This window comes from Oncorhynchus nerka, linkage group LG27 (genome assembly GCF_034236695.1).
Source record: "Oncorhynchus nerka isolate Pitt River linkage group LG27, Oner_Uvic_2.0, whole genome shotgun sequence".
NCBI lineage: Eukaryota > Metazoa > Chordata > Actinopteri > Salmoniformes > Salmonidae > Oncorhynchus > Oncorhynchus nerka.
In genome coordinates, this window is record NC_088422.1 from 66,335,390 (window position 1) to 66,343,701 (window position 8,312).

The window sequence follows — 8,312 nt, forward strand, 5'->3', positions numbered from 1 at the left end:
TGTTGTAGTTGACCTCCTTTCAACAATGGTATATCATTGTTGAATATCACTTCTGCACAAGAGGCACAGAAGTCCATACTTAAAGAAGATGCATGGCGCAACTGAATAGTTTAGAAGAATAATAAAACACTGTATCAATGTACAAAACACACAAATTGTGTAATATTTTTAAAAACCTTGGTCATTGTAACTTACGAAATATCAAGATCTTGCGGTTTTACAAACTATTCTGAATCAGATAGGTTGCCATCCAAAGACTTTCAGGTGAATATTCTAAAATCTACATAGAAACAATATGCACATTTTCCCAACAGAGGTGTTTCCATCAAACTGACTTATTAGAGGATAAAATGCTGTGCGTGATGACGTAGTGTACATAAAATGACCTTTGCACTTAACTTCTCATGTTCTGAATAAATCAATTGAAGTTTAAAGGGATAGTTTATCCAAATTACAAAATTACATATTGTTTTTCTTACCCCGCAAGCAGTCTATGGACAAGGTATGACAGCAATCCACACTTTGGTTTAGTTTCCCTGGCACTGTTTCTATATACTATCCTTTTAAGATTTTTGGCACAAATCCCATTCAAGTCATGGGACATATATTGTACTTTTTCTGGCGTAATTTCCAAATCATGTGAAAGTATCTAAAATCGATTGTGAACCTCAAGATGGTCACTTAGAGGTTTTAAACATTTTCTCTTATTGATCCAGACAGGTGAGTGTCATCGTGACATGCAGCACTTTAGGGTGGACCCATGGGTGAAATTAGATTACATTTTTTCCGGTACTATGTGTGCACACCCCAAAAAATGATGGGCCTAATCAAAGAAGTACATATAGAATCCCTATTAATTCAATAGGATCTCTGTGGGCCTAGTCCTAAAGATGTATCATTTAACTTTTAAAATGTAAAATATGACCTTTTATTGTGGCATAACCACAACTAGTCATAATGTTTTTATCTGATTCTCAAACATTCACTTCAAAGGGCTCCTTTACTAGGCACCCGCGCACATTCATCCACTCGCAACACATTTCACACCTCCAAACAGAGGTAAATGGAAAGAGACATCCGTTACACAAAACACCAAAAAGTGTAATGACACATGACATTTGGTGATTGTCATTAGACTAGAATGTATGCATCCACTGCTGTCCCACGTCTCGGGTTTCCGGCACTATTCACCTCAGTTTTCTTGAAATGTTGTTTTAATTATTGTGATAGACTCATGTTTTAACAATACGGTTTACCCCCACTATTTATTTTGCTGGGACTCGGCACCACCTTACTTTCACCCCTGGAGGCACCTACCTGTCTCAATCAATTAGATTATATTTCTAATAGACAAGATGACGATGTACACATACTTCATGGAGCAAAACATTTATTTATTTTAATAACGGAGCATTTCCAAAATTCTAACGACGCGGACATTTTAGAAGATACATGTTTTGCCGAACGAAGATAGTATCACCGAGTTAAGGTTGGTCGGAAATTCGCTGCTACGCCAAACAGTACCTTTCCTGTAACGGCTAATGGAGCATCGATATGTATTAGAACATTTGAATAAAGCTCATGAAGTTCTGAAATAAGTACTGAAGTTCATCATAACCTATTCCATCTGCTTATAAACTCCGCATGCTTTTTACATGTTGTGGTGGTGGTAGTAGGCTACAACATCATCGTTTACGACATGGATTTTCTATCAATATTTACGCATAAAACCTTTCCATCGCAATTGTTGCATAATCTATTTTACCTACCCCAAAATATCCGACCTTTTTCTACTTTAAATGTGTATTGTCACAGCCTCCCTATTCATTTATTTCTCTTATCTATCCCTGTGGGTCCGCCTACTGTTCTGGAGTGTGACTTCATTATACTTTGTAAGACAAAAAGGGACGGGACAAATGATGGGGGAAAATCTGCCCTACCAACTAACCCTAGACCCTTTAAAACCTCACCACTATCTGATCCTGCACCAGGTCAGCAGCCTGGGAGGACTGGACACTATCTTGTAACACACATTGTAACTCTTCTGCAGTAAAATCACGTACACCCAAGTACTTTTCTGCAGCACAACGTCTTTTTTTCTGTGATTTATGTTCCATTTCTGCAGTACAGTTGATAACGATGGGTATGAACCCTAAGAAACACACTTACTGAAACACATGTTGTTCCTATCAATCTCTATAGGCCTTATCCTACTCACAGGAATCCTCTTCGAATCCATCACCCTGGTCCCAATCTTCCTCTACTACTCTCTTAACTGCCTGGCAACCTCAACATACCTTTCTCTCACCGGACAGGAGCCGGCCGAGGCATCCCCAGTTGTTTCAGCAGCGGCACCCGGAACCGACGTCACCAAAAATAAATATATAAACTCCATGATGCTTCCAATTGTGGAGTCAACATTCTGTAAGGACAGACTTTGGGAGACAAGAAGCAAATACAGGGAGTGAATATTTAATGAATAAACAGACAGGAAACAAACCACGAACAGCGTCTGGACAAGGGACCCATAACAACATTAATAATGCTGACTCGGGAAAGAAACTGAGGAAGTGACAGATATAGGAGAGATAATTAATAACTTGATGGAGTCCAGGTGAGTCCGATGAAGCACTGATGCACGTAACGATAGTGACAGGTGTGCGTAATGATGAGCAGTCTAGCTGCTTCGAGAGGGGGAGCAGGAGCGGGAGTGGACAGGACAGCACTGTAGGCTATCTGCAAGCTGTTGGCGCACGTACCAAGACCAGGCTAGGCTATTTAACGCAAAAGTTGTTGTGACAAAACTATTGGTAGAGTTCAAAATGTGATGAAAACACAGGTTTTATTCCGTAAATGGAAATTTAAGCGAACGTCATCAGGACTGATTTGTATCTGCAACGTGTCTGTTTGGTGGAAACATTGGTGGGGAAATTGTCACGTTCTGACCTTTATTTCCTTTGTTTTGTCTTTATTTAGTATGGTCAGGGCATGAGTTGGGGTGGGCAGTCTATGTGTGTTTTTCTATGTTGAGGTTTTGAGTTCAGCCTAGTATGGTTCTCAATCAGAGGCAGGTGTCGTTAGTTGTCTCTGATTGAGAATCATACTTAGGTAGCCTGGGTTTCACTTTTGAGTTGTGGGTGTTTGTTGCCACACGGTACTGTTTCGGTTTTCGTTCATGTTCACATTTATTGTTTTGTATTTCATAGTGTTCAGTTATTGTCTTAAAATAAACGTTATGGACACTTACCACGCTGTTTATTGGTCCTCCGATCCTTCTCGCTACTCCTCCTCAGAAGAGGAGGAATGCCGCTACAGAAACACCCACCAACCAAGGACCAAGCAGCGTGGTAACAGGCAGCAGCCTGCTTTGTAGTATACCCCTCAGGTATGACATTGGTTGTTGTGTTCCAAACAGCATTGGCCCATTCTGTACAATTTCCACACATCAAGAGCACTCAATATAAATATATCAATTGTAGGAGTATAAACTAAATCTCCATGAGAGTTAAGAAAAAAGCAGAACACCATTTAAAGCTATCAAGTTGCTAATTCTCTGTCGATTGCCACTCTGACACCTTCAGTGTAGTGTCTGTTCTGATTCTTGATTGGTTCTCATTCTTTGAGGTTGTAGATACAATGACAAATCACACACACACACACATACACATACACACAGGGATGGCGCTAGCCTTTAGGGGGCCCTAAGCGAGACTTGTTTGGGGAGGCCTCCACCTCTCGGCAAAACATTTTAGTGCCACCCCCTCTTGACGGTGGAGAGAAATGTATGTTTTAAAGAAAGGTGAAATGAATTAAAAAGTTGCTATTATAAACTGATTACCAACTTAATTAGAGCAGTAAAAATAAATGTTTCGTCATACCCATGGTCTGATATACCATGGCTGTCAGCCAATCAGCATTCAGGGCTCAAACCACCCAGTTTATAATAACCAATTTAGCACATTGTGATTTCACAATGGAAGGCCAAAACTCCATCACACCAAATTAGACTGACATTTTTTGGCAGTCTTTTCAAACAGCTCTTACACTAAAATAGAATTATCATGTTCACAATTTCACAGTATAGTGTGGAAAGATATAAAACACAGGTCAATCACCTTAAAAACGGCAACGTTTATGGCAAAATGTGTAGAATTTGCAGTAAACTAACTTTAACCAGGTAGGCTAGTTGAGAACAAGTTCTTATTTACAACTGCGACCTGGCCAAGATAAAGCAAAGCAGTGCGACACAAACAACAACACAGAGTTACACATGGAATAAACAAGCGTACAGTCAATAACACAGTAGAAAAAAACGAAAGTCTATATACAGTGTGTGCAAATGGCGTGAGGAGGTAAGGCAATAAATAGGCCATAGTAGCAAGTAATTACAATTTAGCAAATTTACACTGTAGTGATAGATGTGAAGATGATGATGTGCAAGTAGAAATACTGGTGTGCAAAAGAGCAGAAAAGTAAATAACAATATGGGGATGAGGTAGGTAGATTGGATGGTCTATTTACAGATGGGCTATGTACAGTTGCAGTGATCAGTTAGCTGCTTAGATAGCTGATGTTTAAAATTAGTGAGGGAAATATAAGTCTCCAGCTTCAGCGATTTTTGGAATTCGTTCCAGTCATTGACAGCAGAGAACTGTAAAGAAAGGCGGCTTTGGGGATGACCAGTGAGATATACCTGCTGGAGCGCGTGCTACGGGTGGGTGTTGTTGTCGTGACCAGTGAGCTGAGATAAGGTGGAGCTTTAACTAGCAAAGACTTATAGATGACCTGGAGCCACTGGGTCTGGCGACGAATATGTAGCGAGGGCCAGCCGATTAGAGCATACAGGTTGCAATGGTGGGTGGTATATGGGGCTTTTGGTGACCAAACGGATGGCACTGTGATAGACTGCATCCAGTTTGCTGAGTAGAGTGTTGGAGGCTATTTTGTAAATGACATTGCCGAAGTTGAGGATCGGTAGGAGAGTCAGTTTTACTAGTGTATGTTTGGCGGCATGAGTGAAGGAGGCTTTGTTGCGAAATAGAAAGCCGATTCTAGATTTAATTTTGGATTGGAGATGTTTAATATGAGTCTGGAAGGAGAGTTTACAGTCTAGCCAGACACCTAGGTATTTGTAGTTGTCCACATATTCAGAACCATCCAGAGTAGTGATGCTATTCGGGCGGGCGGGTGCGGGCAGTGAATGGTTGAAAAGCATGCATTTAGTTTTACAAGTGTTTAAGAACAGTTGGAGGCCACGGAAGGAGTGTTGTATGGCATTGAAGCTCGTTTGGAGGTTAGTTAACACAGTGTCCAAAGAAGGGCCAGATGCATACAGAATGGTGTCGTCTACGTGGAGGTGGATCAGGGAGTCACAAGTAGCAAGAGCGACATGGTTGATTTATACAGAGAAAAGAGTCGGCCCGAGAATTGAACCCTGTGGTACCCCCATAGAGACTGCCAGAGGTCCGGGCAACAGGCCCTCCGATTTGACACACTGAACTCTTGTCTAAGAAGTAGTTGGTGAACCAGGTGAGGCAGTCATTTGAGAAACCAAGGCTGTTGAGTCTGCCGATAAGAATACAGTGATTGACAGGTAGACCTCCAATTGACTCAAATTATGTCAATTAGCCTATCAGAAGCTTCTAAGGCCAGTACATAATTCTCCAGCTGTTTAAAGGCACAGTCGACTTAGTGTATGTAAACTTCTGACCCACTGGAATTGTGATACAGTGAGTTATAAGTGAAATAATCTTTCTGCAAACAATTGTTGGAAACATGACTTGTGTCATGCACAAAGTAGATGTCCTAACCAACTTGCCAAAACTATAGTTTGTTAACAAGAAATTTGTGGAGTGGTTGAAAAACTTGTTTTAATGACTCCAACTTATGTGTATGTAAACTTCCAACTTCATCTGTACATATGAGATGAGTCATGTAGGGTATGTAAACATGATATAACGTGGCATTGTTTAAAGTGACTAGTGATACATTTATTATATCCACGTTTTAATTATTAAAGTGGGTAGAGATTGAGTCAGATGTTGGCAGCAGTTGCTCAATGTTAGTGATGGCTGTTTAACAGTCTGATGGCTTTGAGATAGAAGGTGATTTTCAATCTCTCGGTCCCAGCTTTGATGCACCTGTACTGACCTAGCCTTCTGGATGATAGCGGGGTGAACAGGCAGTGACTCGGGTGGTTGTTGTCCTTGATGATATTTTTGGCCTTCCTGTGACATCGGGTGGTGTAGGTGTCCTGGAGGTCAGGTAGTTTGCCACCGGTGATGCGGTGTGCAGACCTCACTACCCTCTGGAGAGCCTTACGGTTGTGGGCGGAGCAGTTGCCGTACCAGGCAGTGATACAGCCCAACAGGATGCTCTCGATTGTGCATCTGTAGAAGTTTGAGTGTTTTTGGTGACAAGCCTAATTTCTTCAGCCTCCTGAGGTTGAAGAGGTGCTGTTGCGCCTTCTTCACCACGCTGTCTGTGTGGGTGGACCATTTCCGTTTGTCCATGATGTGTACGCCGAGGAACTTAACTTTCCACCACAGGGGTGCTCCCTCTGCTGTTTCCTGAAGTCCACGATCATCTCCTTTGTTTTGTTGACTTTGAGTGTGAGGTTATTTTCCTGACACCGCACTCCGAGGGCCCTCACCTCCTCCCTGTAGGCCGTCTCGTCGTTGTTGGTAATCAATTCTAACACTGTAGTGTCGTCTGCAAACTTGATGATTGAGTTGGAGGCGTGCATGGCCACGCAGTCATGGGTGAACAGGGAGTACAGGAGAGGGCTGAGAATGCACCCTTGTGGGGCCCCAGTGTTGAGGATCAGCGGGGTGGAGATGTTGTTTCCTACCCTCACCACCTGGGTGTGGCCCGTCAGAAAGTCCAGGACCCAGTCGCACAGGGCGGGGTCGAGACCCAGGGTCTTGGGCTTAATGATGAGTTTTGAGGGTACTGTGGTGTTAAATGCTGAGCTGTAATCGATGAACAGCATTCTTACATCGGTATTTCTCTTGTCCAGATGGGTTAGGGCAGTGTGCAGTGTACAGTGTGATTGTGATTGCGTCGTCTGTGGACCTATTGGGGCAGTAAGCAAATTGGAGTGGATCCATGGTGTCAGGTAGGGTGGAGGTGATGTGATCCTTGACTAGTCTCTCAAAGCACTTCATGATGAAGGAAGTGAGTGCTACAGGGCGGCAGTCGTTTATCTCAGTTACCTTAGCTTTCTTGTGAACAGGAACAATGGTGGCCCTCTTGGATCATGTGGGAACAGTAGACTGGGATAAGGATTGATTGAATATGTCCATAAACACACCAGCCAGCTGGTCTGCACATGCTCTGAGGACGCGGCTAGGGATGTCGTCTGGGCCGGTAGCCTTGCGCGGGTTAACACGTTTAAATGTTTTACTCATGTTGGCTGCGGCAAAGGAGAGCCCGCAGGTTTTGGTAGGGGGCCGTGTCAGTGGCAATGTATTGTCCTCAAAGCGAGCAAATAAGTTGTTTAGTTTGTCTGGGGGCAAGACATTGGTGTTTGCGACGGGGCTGGTTTACTTTTTGTAATCCGTGATTGACTGTAGACCCTGTCACATACGTCTCGTGTCTAAGACGTTGAATTGCAACTCTACTTTGTCTCTATACTGACGCTTAGCTTGTTTGATTGCCTTGCGGAGGGACTAGCTACACTGTTTGTATTCGGCCATGGTTCCAGTCGCCTTGCCATGATTAAAAGCAGTGGTCCGCGCTTTCAGTTTTGTGGATTGCAACCATCAATCCACGGTTTCTGGTTGGGGAAAGTTTTAATAGTCACCGTGGGTACAACATCACCAATGCACTTGCTAATAAACTTGCTCACTGAATCAGCGTATACATCAATGTTGTTGTCTGAGGCTATCTGGAACATATCCCAGTCCACGTGATTGAAGCAATCTTGAAGCATGGAATCATGGAAAGCATGGAATCGGAGGCAGCATGTGCAAGGTCGGTATTCGGCCATGATTACTACAAGTTTAGATAGCTGGCTAGACTAAATACCAATAAAAAAAAGTTTTATCTGGATAATTGAGTGACTGACATAATAAGAGAACTGCTAATGCATAACCAAATTTCAAAATTGCACCTGGTGCAGTCTACAATTCTTAAAGCTGCAATATGTAACTTTGGGTAACCTGACCAAATCAACATAGAAATGTGAGTTATAGATCTGTCATTCTTATTTAAATCAAGTCTAAGAAGCTGTAGATCTGCTCTGTGTGCTATTTCTATGCTTCCCGTGCTTAAGTTTGGTATTTGCGTAGTTTACTTTTGGTTTTGTACAA